Genomic DNA, 15588 nt, shown 5'->3' on the forward strand with positions numbered 1-15588 from the left:
CTTCCACAGCTGCACTCCAGCTCTCACTTTCCCTCTCCTGCTGAAAAAGCATTTTCCCCTCTTTCTCCCTAGGCTGGGCTACAGCTGATGTTTTTCATATCATTGCTTAACTGGGTGGTTTCCCCATCCTGTTCTTTTTGCCTGGTGTCTCTGTCTGGAGGGTTGTTCACCCCGATGGCTTTTCCCAGCTAACTCTCCTGACTCACCCGAGGTACGTGCAGAACCTCAGCAACTGAGCCAGAGAGACTGGGAGAACAAAAATTAACAAAACAATGAGCCAGATAAAACTGCAACTTTTAAAAATATGGAGAGAGCTCCCCTAGGTTTACAAAATTAAACTCTTAAATGCTGGACAAATCCAGACCAAAGGCTGCCTTTGGAGGGATGGTTTGCCCCCCTTTTCCCTTCCTCCACCCAATGTGTATTATGTGACATGATTTAATTGTTTGGCTGCATACTATTTTTCCCACAGGACTAGTGCCTCATTCAGTGTAAACCCAGGACAGTGTCTGGGAATGAAGCTGGTCTCTGCATTTCCTGGACCAAGTGTGTGACTAGCAGCCCCATTTATCACCCAGACACTGTGTTGAATTCAGAGCTGACAGCTTCTTCATGAGGTTTTCTGGGGTGGCTTCCTTGCAGCTTCTGACTATTTATCACCACAGTGTGCCTAAAGGTGAGAAGCTACTATTTCCAGGGAACTGGGAAGTTTTTATTACAATTTGATGAAGTTTCTTTGAATACTCCATTGTCTCTGGCATTTGTTCAGAATACTTTATGATTTAACTAACTGATGTAGCAGACTTCATTTCCTGTTCTGAGTGCTGGGTGCTTCTATAAATCTATAACCTGAATGACTCCTATCAGCTGTCTAAAAACAAGAAACCATAAGCCAGACATGTAGATATCTCACCTAGATGTGACTAAGGAACTTGACAGAAGCAGGGAGAGTTTCTAGTTTTTTCAGCTGCCGTTTCTTTGCTCTGCTAGTAGATTATTCCATTTTCCCACAGCCTCCTGCCACAGGTTTCCATGTCCCAGATAAGCTAGGACTTGGCTTGATATTTGACCCTGAGTGAGCACACCAGATGAGCTCTCCAGTGCCTGATGCTATTTAGAAGTTACATCTTGTAAACTTGTTTGACTATTCTGTTGCTGACTGTCCTTCATCAAAAAATGCCAGGTCATTTTCATCACTGTGAATAATCTCTTGTTTTCTAACACAAAACTTGCATAATGAGCTAGAGCATAGTAAAAAGAAATTCCGTTCCACATTCTCAGAGATGATTTTCAGAGCTCTGTGTTGATATTTGCAGCTTTAAAATATTTTCTCTCATTTAGCTAATACCTAATGAGACAAGGAAAAGTAAAGATTCTTGCTCGGCACTGTGGGGACAGGGCTCAATATTTTTTTATGCATTTGTGTCATGATTTAACATGTACATTTGCTTTTAAGAAAAGCAGCACAGTACTGCAGACAAGCTCGCCTGCACAGCTCTCAGGGTTGAGTCATATTTGCTTCAAGAACTGAAAGTCTAAGAAGAAAAACATTTGGAACCTGCAAACTTTCTGCTTTTCCCAGATTTCTCCCTTCTTCATCATCATAATAAAGGGATAGGAATGTCTGGGGAGAAAGTTTTTACTGTTACTACTCCTGGCATTTCTGGCTTTATTACTCTAAATTCTCCGTGCCAAATTGCTAGACTAGTTCAAAGGACTCTGAGCAACTTGAACCATAGCCAATTACCTGTGAATTACAGATTGTTTCAGGAAATTCTCCTGAAGTTCCTCTGTTCATGCAGATAGTGTTAAGCTGAGCTCTGCTGACTTTTTTTATCACCATGATTGTTTTTGCATGTTGTTGTAGATGAAAGACTTTCATAAGGGGGTGTACATTTTTATATGCTAGAAATCAGCTTAAGACATTGCATGGATAGGACATAAACTCAGAAAAAGTATTCCTTTTGAAAGTTTCTTACAAAGGTCTTATAGGCTGCTCCTAAAAAACCAAAAAGCAGACAACATAAATATAGCTAATAACTATTAACATTAAAAAAACTTAAAAATTCCATGTACGATTTAACTACTTTTCTTCTCCCCCCCCACCCCCCCACCCCCAGATGATAGCATTAAGCCTGGAAGCATTTTTAAACTTTACAGATTTAAACCTGTACCTTCAAAATCCATGCAAGAGCAAATATCCCTAATAGCACTCCAAAGAATGGACTTTAGTAATGTGGATCATTGTATTGAAATTCACTTTTTATTTATTTTGGTGTTACAAGTTGTATTAAAACCAGAATGTCAGTATTTGTTTTTTCTGAAGTCATAGCAAGTGCATGTATTTCTCTTTATTCAATTGTTGCATGAACTTTGCAAGGCCAGAATTATTTGTTTGGCTTTCTGGGCCCTGTATCCAGAGAGCTATTATTCTTTCAGCCGCACTTCTATGGTACATTTCATAAAATCATAGAATGGTTTGGGTTGGAAGGAGCCTTACAAACCATCAAGTTCCAACCCCTCTGCCATGGGTAGGGACACCTTTGGCTAGATCAGGTTGCTCAGGGCCCCATCCAGCCTGGCTTTGAACACTGCCAGGGATGGGGCAGCCACAGCTTCTCTGGGCAACCTGTGCCAGGGCCTCACCATCTTCACAGTAAAGAATTCTGAGTAAAGAATTCCTCATATCTTCCTTTCTCCCCTTTTTGAAAATGGGAGCAATGTTTTCCTTTTTTTCCAGTCACTGAGGACTTTGCCTGACCATTGTGACTTTTCAAATATGAAGGAAAGTGGCTTGGCAACAACATCAGCCGGTCCCCTCAGGACCCTGGGATGCATCTGACCAGGTCCCAGACACTCATGGCGATTCACCTTCATCAGATGGTCCTGAACCTGCTTTTAACTTATATGGTGGGAGGCCTTCACTCCCTCAGCTATAAATTAGGTGTGGTGCTACAAAGATAACTACAAACAGCCAACACAATCCATGGATTCCAAGTATTTAGGGGAGTAGATCAACCCAGCTGCTGTCTTGCCTTCTGGGCCAAAATGCAGATGTTACAATAATCCTAAAACATCTAGATTCTAATTTGTCTGTAATGTGCTCATTAATTATTTGGATCAAGGCATAGATGGGTGACTTTATGGTTGATGTTAGTGCCTGGTATTTGTGATAACTCTGATGAAGTAAAAGCACTGGGCACCACACTAAATGCAGTGTAATAGAGCTGTGGGTCTTGGAGCCATGTGATGTTTCATTAGGCTAACCCCTGTGGAAAGTGGATCAAGCACTATTTGCAAATTCATCTCACATCATTTAGGCTTTGCTATGAAATAACATTTTAGCTCCTTGCTTCAGATGCAATGCTCAATATCAGCAGGGAACAACCAAACAAATGCTCTGTTTGGATGCTCCTCCAGCAAGACAAGAGCTCAATTGCCTGCCTGTGTGTCAAGCATGGATCCTAATTTTGCAAGAGGAGTGTTGAATTAATTCCTAACTTTGGAATGAGGGAAAAAGAGAAAGGTCAAAATGATGGAAGGTCTGAACTTGACTGAATGTGGCAGAACTGTTGCCCTTTTGCTGACCTTAGGTAAAAACATTGCAAAAGATGTTTTGTTACTTCCTTAGTCTCCAACAGTTTTGTAGAATATTTTATGCACGCACTTCTCTGTGGTTACTTGGATGCACACTGACTCACAGAAGTGCAGGATCCCTGCAGGGGCCTGGGGATGCTAGTTGGAGTTTTTTACATTGGCAACATTGGTTGTCACTTAGAATGAATTTTAAATCATTTTAAGTGTGGATGGAAATGAGGAATCCCAGGAAGTGATTGTTGCTCCACTGCCAAGACAAGCATCAAACCAGTGGTAAATAGAAGAAGAGGTTATTACAATTATCACTATTATTGACTGATTAAGCTCATTCTAACTGAAAACTCTCCTGCAAGAGAAGGATATCCATTAGATAGGGACTAATGTTGTGATGTAAATTGCATTCTGCTGTCTGAAAAAAAAAAAACAGAAAAAGTCACTCAGACTAGGAAGCACTTTCATAGAGGCTGGATTTCTGAAGCACTGTTTGCAGAGAGGTGATCCTTCTGAGAAATATTATTGCCCTTTTCTCTGTACTCATTACATCATCCAACCTGCAAAGGCATCTGCTTGCCAGATGCTGAGGGGTATTTGCTGGAGTACTATTAAACTAAGAGTGAAAGTGTCACTTTGTGCTAAAGAGCAGGCATGGATGCAGCTGCCTGAGAAGATGAGTGCAAAAAAGTTTTAATTCTTATGTAGAATTGATTTCCCCCACAAATTTCCACAAAAAAGCTTCTGGATCATGAAAGTAGAAATCTTAAATTAGGGGACTTGAGGGGAGTGGCTCAGAATTCAGTCTAAGTTGTGACTTATTGGTAGGGAGAGTAGCACCTCTGCTTGGTTATTCCTACAGCCACAGGGGGATCTGGCGACACAAGATCTTGATGCTGACAGGGGTGGAAAAGGGTCAAAGGAGTCTTCTGGCATAGCTTAAACAGAGCTTCAAAACCCGATTATCACAACTTCCTGGCAAATACCTCAAAGGAGGATTTTTCCACAGTGAAAGATTTGAGGCTTCATTGGTGTTCTGTGCTGGTGTTGTAAGAGAGGTGGTGCAGTGTGAGATGCCCTTCCTTCCACTGTGAATGATTCTGTAATGTTACTTACGTGGTTTACTACAGGATGGCATCTGCAAATAAAGCCGTGGTTTTGTTCTTTAAATTTTATTTTTAGACATTCTTCTTTTGGATTCAGGGCTGTAACCATAAATTCCTGCTAAATTACAGGAATTACAGCCACGGGTGCTCATTTTCGTGGAGAAAGGCACGGCTGTCGGTGTGTGTGTAAATAAAAAAAAAAGGCCTCTGTTATATGCAGCGATCAAAGGAAGGTTTGTACGTTTGAAAGACTCTCTACTTTTTCTATTTTTCCTCTCATGCCGGGCTCCTGGGACCCGCTGTCCCCGGCCGCCAGCCTTGCCCGCTCCCGGCCGCTTTTCCTGGAAAGCGGGGCAGGAGAGGGGGCGGGCAGCGTCGGATCCCGCGGAAGCCTCGCTTTCCCCTCGCTTTCCCCTCGCTTTCCCCTCGCTTTCCCCTCGCTTTCCCCTCGCTTTCCCCTCGCTTTCCTCTGGCTCTGCCCTGGCTCCTTCCCGGCCAGGCGGGGAGGAGAACGCCCGCCCCCCGCGGGGCCGCCAGGGGAACATCTGGAGCGGCCGCGGCGCAAACATCTGGAGCGGCCGCGGCGCATCCCCGGGGCCGCAGCCGGAGGGTCCTGCCCTGGCGCTGCCCGGGCCGGCAGCGAGACCCCCGAGAGGGGGAAGGAAGGAAGGAAAGAAGGAAGGAAGGCGGAGAAGGGGCTGCGAGGGAGGGCGCGGCGCAGGTAAGGGCGGCCCGGCGGCCCCGATCCCCGGCCGGGGTGACGGCGGGACGGGGCAGGGCGGGGGGATGTCGGGTCTTGCCGGCTGAAAGGACAAATACTCCATGTTTGCCTCGGGGGGCACTTCTGGGGTGAGAGGCGCGGACGGGACGTTTAAATCAGCAATGGCTTTCTCCAGGGTTGCCGGAGTTGGAATGCGAGCGTGGCCCTTGCAGCAGCCGGGGCGTTCTGCCCCACGGGCGAGGGGGTTTGCAGCCGAGGCTCTGGGTCGTCAAACAAAGGGGAGATTAAGTGTTCGGCTTACTTCTAAGTTTACTACGTGATTTTTTTCTTCCTCTCCCTCCCTCTTGGATGTGTCAAGTGGAGATGTACATCCAAACTTGAATTTCCAGGCAAAATTAAAAGAATTTAAATGTACTTCATGGCTTCCTACTCTATGAGAGAAACCCTAAAATTATCTTAGCCTCTTTATTTTATTTCAAAACGGAATAACCCTCAGAAAAACACTTTCCATCCCTGGATATGTTCCATTTTGTTTCAACTTTTCCATCAATAAATCATATTTTAGTGTAATAACACTTAATACTTGACATGGTATAAAAAAAATATTATCTTTTTGATAAAGGGCTTTCTGAAGAGTTTGGGAACTGAAGTACTTAAAACCAAAGTATTTCTGCTTTTTACTTTTTGAACCAAGTGTTTGATTATTACCATGCATTTAGATACCTAGACTTGTGATTTCTCCACTATGTATAATTTTGTTTGCATCATCTTATATTGCTGTTTCTGTGGAACTCTTTAAATTGTGGCACAGGTTGTACTCCAAGCCACTGCAAGTACTTTGTAAAAGGAGTGTTTCCACTTTAGATGCAAATTCATCATTGACTCTGGAGTTACCTTTCAGAAGTTTGCTCAGATGTCTTTTGCTGCTTTTCAGGGTTGCTTGTGTGGCTTTTTCTGTATTTTTCTCTTTACAAATGAAGCTGGGCAAACCAAACAGATTTCTCTCCACAGTTGCGGAGACTGTGGGTAGAAATAACTGCTGGAGAAGAAAACTCAAAAGAACCTTGAGTGGCTGGAATAATTATGCCTGTGTTTGGGCAAACTGCTGTTTACTCTCTTCCTGCCACAAATCTGCCTGTAAAGATCATTTGAGTCGGTGCTGCAGATGGCCAGTGTAGCAGGACAAAAATGGGCTCCTTGTTTCCAGCCTGAAGAGGTGCATGAACCAAGGCTTCTCAGTGTTGGAACTCTTGTCAACTGGCTCCTTTTTCTTACACGTGACCAAACACACTCATGCTCACTTGCAGTTGGCAGGAGTAGTAATTTTGACTGTCTCTTCCAAGCTCCAAGCAAGACAAGCTCCTAAACCCAAGAATTACAAATAATTTAACATTGGTTTTGAAATACCTTTGCTTTTAGTAGAGTGACTCTCTGCAGGGGCAGCTCTATCCATCATGCAGCATGAGCCAGACCTTGGGTCCTGGTGCTGCTTTTGGCTCCAGAAGGTAAAAAGGAGACCTAGGTCCCTTTTTTCAATTTATGCCTAAATCAGGTCCTGCTATAACTTTTTAATGCTATGTGAGCAACACTCCTAAAACTCTTGCTCCAAATCACCTTGCACTTGAGACATTTCTGAGGCAAATTGTGTAGCATCTGTAATGCCAGTGGTTTTGGAAGAGGATCTTGCTGGGTCTGCTGCCTCTGTTAATTGTGTTGTTGGAGGGTGTAGGGGTTGCAGGAGCTGAAGCTGCTGCTGCTGCTGTATCATGGAGGACTCTTCAGTCTCTGCTAATGTTGTATTAGCACAACAAAGTGATTCCAGAGTAATGAGTTTGAGGTGGTCCTGTAAAATGGAACTACACCTCTCAAGCTTTTGTTTCTTCTAGCTGGGCAAAGCCAGCCAGCCATTTCTCCCAGCTAGCAGCAGTGTTACAGACTGCCTTGCCAACATTCCCATTTCTTCATTAGTGTTCCTCTTTCTGGTTTTCATCCACGCAGCTTTCTGCTGTTGATAGTGTGTCCCCCCAGGCTATAGCTGGTAGAGGCAGTGCATTTGGCTCCCCTTGGAGAAGCAGTATTATCAGGTAGTCTGAGACAGACAGACAAGACTGCAGAGAAAACTTCAAGGTACAAAGGCAGGTTCGTCAGGGCAAAGCTCTAGGTGCAAACCCCACCTGCTCTGTTGCACAGCTTTGTGGAATTTACTGATAAGAAAATTTTAATATATTTTTTTCTTATCACAGCAGATGCTGTAAGACTCAAGCACTCATAGAATTAGTTACAATTTTCAAATGCATAAGATTTAAATATTTATTTTTAATCACTTTGTTTGCAATGAGGGCTCACACTACCTAACTGTACTGCAAAGACAAATGGGGTGGCTGAAGATGGAGACAGTCTTTTTAGTAGGGTTTGTTGATAGGACTAAAAGAGGGTCTATTTAGATTAAATATAAGAAAGAAATTTTTTGTGAGGAGGGTGGTGAGACACTGGCACTGGTTGCCCAGACAGGTGGAAAGGTTTCTTCCAACACAAATTATTCTATAACTTTATCAGAAGGTTATGAACACTTAATGGAATAACTTCAGAAAGCAGAGATTCATGAACAAGCGGCTGGCTCTCTATGGGATGAGACAGCAAAATGAAGCTCAGTCTCACAGCAGAAGCCAATATTCTGGACACATGTCCCATGTTTCCAGCCTTCTCCCCTGCAGGGGACAGAAGAAGTTCAGCTCTTACAAGTGTCACCTGCTTGTTGTAAAGCTGAGTCTCTTTGTAGTTTTTCAGTAAGAAAAACAAAGTCCTTCCTATTAAAACCATCAAGGACTTAATAATGACCTCACATTTGTTGATATGAGCTCCCTTCCCATTTTTCTCGAGACTGTCCTTAAGATGAAAGCTTACTAATGCACACAGCACAGATGACAATTCTGCTTCCCATATTTTGTTAGTATTTGGTGAGTCCTTAAAACAGCGTCTTCTTTGTAATCCAGTTTCTCATTCAAAGGCTTTGGTCACCCCAATGTCTGGTCCTGTACATAATAAAGAGAAATTCTAATGCCTTTTCTGCACAGTCACCAGTAGTTATTGTAAGGGAGAAACCCTTGCAACCAAGGAATTATAACTCTTTGGGGTCAGCAAGCCCTGTACTCCACACCCTGATGCCTTCACCCCTCCTCTACCTCCTCTGCAGCTACCTGGAAGGAGGCTGTAGCCAGGGGTGGGTCTGCCTCTTCTCCCAAGCAAGCAGGGACAGGATGAAAGGGCTTAGTCTTAAGCTGTGCCTGGAGAGGTTTCAGTTGGACATTAGGAAGAATTTCTTCACAGAAAGGGTGATTAGACATTGCATTGGACCACCCAGGGAGGTGGTGCAGTCACTGTCCCTGGAGATGTTGAAGGACAGGCTGGCTGTGCCAGTCAGTGCCCTGTGGTGTAGCTGGCAGGGTGGTGATCAGAGGCTGGACTCAGTCATGTGAGAGGTGCTTTCCAAGCTAATTGATTCTGTGATTCTGTGACCTCTCCTCCTCTAAGCACAGAACTTTCTTTCAGATATGGCTTCTTTGCTGGTGGAAAATATTCACTGAAGACCGCTCAAACATTCAGTTTTCTCAGTAGACTCCCCCCCCCCCCCCCCCCATTTTTTTGGGTTGTGTCTTCTTGTCTTCAAGAAGTGTTTGGAGACATAAATAACAATTGCAGTTACTTCTAAGAGTGTGTAAGGAGTTTTGTAAGTGCCAAATGCAGGATCTTTCACAGCCCAAGTAGTCATTAGTATTTATTACAAATATTTTCCATAGTCCAGTAGTCCTGTCAGCTTTGCTATTTTACAAGACCATTCCACTGAAACCCCAACTGTACTGTCAAGATGCTGTAGGAGGAGGTCTATAAAAAGGATGCCAACAGAAACCAATCCATATTTTATTTTATTTCCTCTCCAGAGCAGGGCTCTGATCTCTAAATCATCAGTTGATACATCAAACTTTTGCTCTCATGGCATTTTCCTAGCCTAGGAAGCCTTTTCCCTCCTAGGAAGCCAAGAACATGCAAGTGAACACAACTGGAAAGACAAAGGAGTCAGAGATTGCACCCTACAGAACTGGCTTTTGTGGCAAAGCCATGGAGCAATCATCCTAGGGGCTGAAATTTACACAGGCAGGAAATCTTTCTCCTTTTTAATGCCTTAATTAGAAGTGATCAGCTCAGGTGGGGAGAACCAAAGCATCCATGCTCACACTGCCACTGCTCCCAGGAATGACTCGAAGAAGGAATAAAAATGCAGTTTTGTCCACTGGTCATTGGACAGAGCTGGGGGTTCTGCCCTTACAAGAGCACTGGGAAATTCTTTTGCCTTTTGAGTCAATATTCAAGGTCCTCTGTCTAGCTGACATCTTAGGTTAGGCTGAGTGGTAAAAAGGCCTTGGTGGATACTAGATTCTGTTCCTCACATCTAGACATCACTTTGATTCATCAATTTTGTGTTGGCTCATTGTTTTAGGGGTTTTTTGGCTAGGTTTGGTGCAGGGTTTCTCCCATTGCATGCTGGATCTGATGTCATTTGCATGTCAACTCGATGTCCCGTCCCCTTCACCGTCTGGGTGCCATTCTCCCGGAAGCAGCAGGGCGACGTCCGGGCTAAGGGGGAATTCTTAACCATCAAGGGACAGGTAGTTAACAAAAACCACAGGTGATTACAATAACAAGCAGTTAGAACTCCACACTGGCAGCAACTGGCCCAACCTGTGAACTCTGCAACCTTTTAAAAAAATGGGCAGCTGTTCTACTCATAACAGTGGCAGTGTAACCTCTGCTGGACCATGGAACTCCAGGAATAGCTAGAGCCCTGCAGAGGTTGTTCATGGAAGTGACCTGGGCTGTTTTAAAGAACAGAGGTAATCCTCCCCTGCCAGTCTGCCCTGGTGAGGCCCCATCTGGGGTGCTGTGTCCAGTTCTGGGCTCCTGAGTTTAAGGAAGACAAGGAATTACTGAAGAGGGTCCAGCAGAGGGCTACAAGGAAGATTATGAGGCTGGAGCATCTCTCTTCAGAGAAGCAGCTGAGGGAGCTGGGCCTGTTCAGCCTGAAGAAGAGACAGCTGAGAGGGACCCACATCCAGGTATCCTAAGGGCTGGTGTCAAGAGGATGGTGCCAGAATCTTGCCAGTGGTGCCTGGTGACAGGACAAGGGACAATGGGCACAAACTGAAACACAGGAAGTTCCACCTGAACATGATGAAAAACTTCCTTCCTGTGCAGGTGGCTGAGCACTGGAACAGGTTGTCCAGGGAGGTTGTGGATTCTCTCTCACTGGAGATATTCAAGATATTCTGGGCAACCTGCTCTAGATAAACCTGCTTTAGCAGGGGGATTGGACTAGATGACCTGCAGAAGTCCCTTGCAGCTGTAACCATTCTGTAATTTCATGATTTTGTGATACTGTGATAAAAGGAATTGACTTCCAAAGGAGAGTGAGCACATATAGAAATGTCACTAGCCAGCACAACTCGGGTTAAAACAGGGAAGCACTAAGAGCTGAGCCCAGCTCTGGGTGGCCTGGACAGGGGAGATGCTCTCAGCTGTTAGTGAAGAGCAGCAGGATGTCACAGCAAGTCCCTCCTTATGCCCTCTCTCTGGCAGCACTCTGCCTCTGCCACACACAAGCAAAACCTGCCAGGCTGGGAGGAGCTGCAGCCCCTCAGCTGGAGGGCAGCAGCCTGCAGTGACCCTCTGTGGAGAAGGGAACTGCTGCCCTGCCTGGGGGCCCATGGAGGGGCACCCCACTGTGCCATGGAAGTGGCTGTGGTGGCTGGGGCCAAACCTGGGCCCACCAGAGGCAGCACTGCTGTACCTGCAGCAGTTTCCTGACATTTCACCATTCATTTCAGCCAGTGCTAGGAAATACCAGGGTTTATGACCAATACAGGAACTATGAATCTTTCCTAGGAAAAAATGACTCTCGTGTGTCCCATCCACTTACCAGGTTTACTTTTTGTGTGTGTGTAAGCTTTTTGAACTTGTGGTGCTCTGAGAAAGGCTCCAATTTGGCAGTCCTGAAGACTAAAAATTTCATATCCCCAGAGGAGCAGCTGCTCAGATATCAAGAGCCAATGGTAAGATTGTTATGTAGTACTTGTTGTCCCCGGGTAACCCCTGGAGATAGCCTGCTCATCTGTGGGAACAGAAACAGTCAGCAGATGTGCAGAGAACAGGGAAAGAGAGCCAGAAAGTGGAGGGTCATGAGAGATAACAAACACAGTGAGGAGCACTCAGAGGGCTGACAAGTATCTGGGAAGGAACAGTCTCTGACAGATGTGAGGCATTGAAAAAGAATAGAGAGGTACAAGCTGTGGGCCCAAACTCATCACTGTGGGAGATTGTGTCCCAGAGTCCCTTTTTCTAGGGCCAGCAGGTAGATTTCTGGTGATTACCTCTGGGATTTTTGGTTTTCATCCCTGTCTTCTAGGCTTGAAGATTCTCTCAAAGCTTGAATTCTTCTCCTACAGACTTTGGAGATGTGTGTTTGTGACATTTCTTTTTATTTTCTTTACCTGAAAATCTTTATCTCCCACACACCCCTAAGCCAAACCCACCAAGGCTGACCTGTCACTTTTCAGCATTTCAAACAGTCTTTGTCCTGCTTTCAGTCATACACACAGTACTTAGTTCCAGTCTAATTCTAAAGCAGCTGTAGGTGCCAGCTGAGTATTTCCTTAACACCAGAGAGAGCAGTGATCTCATCTGGAAACATGGAGCTGGAATCTCTGAAATGCTTTCAGTCATGACATGAAACCAGGAGTGTGTTTAGTGAATAATGTACTTGGAGCTGACAGTTTTTCAATCAGCCTGGCTGGCCGTGGTGTTTACGGCACAATGGCTGCAGGACAAAAGGTACTTGCCTCGTGAATAGATCTATAGCTGCAAGTAGGAAACTCTGGTACTGAATTAAACTTGTCTGTGATTTCCTTTGTCTTACATGCATTTCAGCTTTGCTAGTTTCCATTTTTTGTAAAAGCTGTACGATCACAGCTTGTGCGCTGATTGGAAAATGTCTACAATTGTTATTTCCTCCTCTTATCTGGGTACATCATTCTCACCAATATCACAATCCATGCCCACAGCTGTTATGGATAAATAAATATTTCCCATCAAATATTATAAACTCCACATCACTATTTTCTAATGTAGCATATGGAAGAAAAAAATGGTGATGTTTAATCTTTGAGCTTAACCTTTGTGATATGGTTGTGTAGAAGAAATGGAAGCATTGCAGCAGAGTGAGTTTGTGGCTTTATAACTTGTGTAATTTCTGGAAAAGAAATCCACATTTCTGGTGAACAGTCCTCTGTAGAATCCCCCAGGGCTTGACAAACACAGGAAATTGCAGGGCATAGTGCTGTGGCAGGAGACTGTGCAGGGAAGGGAAGCTGCCTGCTGCAGGGCAAGCTCTGGCTCAGCTGCTGCTCATGTCTCTGGCCCATGGAGGTTGTGCTGCCTAAACCTCTGTCTGTCCTTTAAAGGGAAAAGGGATCAAAAGGAAACTAACCTGGCTCTTCCAGAAGCAATGGAGAAGCCTTCTGAGTAACCAGGTGGCATGTAGGGTTTCTCCACAGCACTTGCAGTCTTGCCTTGGACCCCACAAAAGTGGAGATTAGAAATCAAGCTGGTAAATGTTACAAAACATCTCTCCCGAAACTATCAGAGGATATTTAAATCTGAGTCTATTTCTTGCCTGCCTTTCATGCTTCTGATGGTGTGAGATAATTTTCAGGCTAAAAAGGCAGCTCTTAATAGCCACAAAAACACACACCTTTTCTTGGGTGCTCACTTGGAGGCCTCCTTTTTCAGTGGAATCCCATGTTCCCTTCTGACCCCAAGGAGTAAGATGCAGCCTGAACAGAGGGATGAGCAGCCCAGGTACACAAAGCTTTATGGCTACATGGGGAATTTGTTTGCAGTTGTGAACAGCCTGTATTGGTTTGGCAAACTGTGGATGTAAAACACTTTTGCAATACCATGCAGCTTTCTAGTTACTGGAAAAACCTTAATCATGCAGTGCTTTCTGTGGCTATGGCAAGAAAAAATATGTATGGAGTTCTCACATTAAAAAAAAAGAAGCATCTCACATTCATGGGTACCTGTAAATTATTCTTGTTCTTTATTCCAATCAGCTGCAGAAACATTGGCCGGTACTTAAAATTTATAAACTACCTTAACAATTGAGTTTGTTGCCATAATTATGCCTAATTACCTTTTTCTCCAGTTCCCCTGAGAAACTGTCAAGTCCTGCATTTTGGCCACAATAACCCTCTGCAGCATTACAGGCTGGGGACAGAGTGGCTGGACAGTGCCCAGGCAGAAAGGGACCTGGGGGTACTGGCTGACATGAACATGAGCCAGCCGTGTGCTCTGCTGGCCAAGAAGGCCAATGGCTCCTGGCCAGTGTCAGGAACAGTGTGGCCAGCAGGAGCAGGGAGGTCATCCTTCCCCTGGACTGGGCACTGGTGAGGCCACACCCTGAGTGCTGTGTCCAGTTCTGGCCCCTCAGTTTGGGAAGGACCTTGAGACACTTGAGCGCATCCAGAGGAGGCAACGAGGCTGGTGAGGGGCTGAGAGCACAAACCCTGTGAGGAGGGACTGAGGGAGCTGGGGGTGTTCAGCCTGGAGAAAAGGAGACTCAGGGGTGACCTTATCACTCTCAACAACTTCCTGAAAGGTGGCTGCAGCCAGGTGGGGGTTGGTCTCTGTCTCCAGGCAGCAATGGACAGAATGAGAGGACACAGTCTTAAACTGCGCCAAGGGTTGGATAATAGGCTGGATATTAGGAAAAAGTTTCTTACAGAAAGAGTGGTAAAATTCTGGAATGGCTTCCCCAGGGAGGTGGTGGAGTCACCATCCCCGGATGTGTTTTAAAAAAGACTGGATGTGGCACTCGGTGCCATGGTTTAGTTGAAGTTTTAGGGCTGGGTTGGACTCGATGATCATGAAGGTCTCTTCCAATCTAGTGATTCTGTGTAATTCTGTGATGCCAGCTGTGTGCCTTTTGATGTCTGTCTTTTGTAGGCATCAGAACCACTGCCTTTGCCTGGCAGGGTTGGGAGAAGCATTTGGACAGAGTTGAAGCTGTGAAGCAGGTTACCAGCTAAAGGAATGTGTGTGGCACCTGTGGGACCAGGTGGCTTTGGGGCCAGGCCTCGTGGCCCCTGTGTGTGGGTCAACTCTGCTTACAGCTCTGGCAGACCATAGAATCACAGAACTCAGGTAGAAAAAGACCTTTCAAATTATTGAGTCCAACCATTAACACAGCACTGCCAAGTCCTCCACTAAACAACGTCCCAGGAGTCACATCTCCATACCTTTTAAATACTTCCAGGAATGATGATCCCACCACTTCCTTGGGCAGTGGCTTGACAGTTCTTTCAGTGAAGAAATTTCTCCTGATATCCAGTCTAAGATGGTGAACTGTAGGGAGGGTTGTGGGCAGCAAGGAATGTTTGCTGCTGAGAACATGGCTGTGGCTCTGCCAACAGCCTTGGCCCTGAAATCAGTGAGGGCAAAAGAGAGGGTCTTGGATTTGCACATCCTGCAACATCAGTCTGACATTGCTGATACAGATTGATAAGGCTCTGTAAAAATAATCCCTCAAATTTATCAAGTATTGTCATAACATGCTGATGCCATCTTTATCCAATAAATAGCACCTGCTGTACCAAAACTGTCTGGCTCTCAAGCTGTGCAGAAGAGCTGGCAGATGTTTTGTCCCAGGCTGCACAGGGGAATGCCAAAGTGCCTCATGGAAAGGCAGCAGCCTGACACATTGTTCTCCTCTCCTTTCACCTCCCATTACACCTCAGCCTTCCACCTCCCAGATGCATCTCCTGACCCCACAGTGACTTTCCTACTGAGGAGTCTATGCTTAGCCTCCCCATATCCTCAGTTTCATACTAAGCCCCCAAATTGTGCAATATCCCCCAGTTTGTTTGCAGACAAAACTCAGTCACATCAAAACAGTGGGTGTTGGCAGGTGAATTCTAGACTCACCAAATGGAACTCTCAGGCCTGAAAAGAGAAAACTCATGAATTGGGAAGTTTATTCAGTTTAAGGCAAGCTCTGTCATGATGTTTTTAAGTTCACTAAAACTTTAAAGGGTAAGTTGTATAACTCCTTTCTGAAACCAGCTG

The sequence above is a fragment of the Molothrus aeneus genome, chromosome 2 (genome assembly GCF_037042795.1).
Source record: "Molothrus aeneus isolate 106 chromosome 2, BPBGC_Maene_1.0, whole genome shotgun sequence".
Taxonomy (NCBI): Eukaryota; Metazoa; Chordata; class Aves; order Passeriformes; family Icteridae; genus Molothrus; species Molothrus aeneus.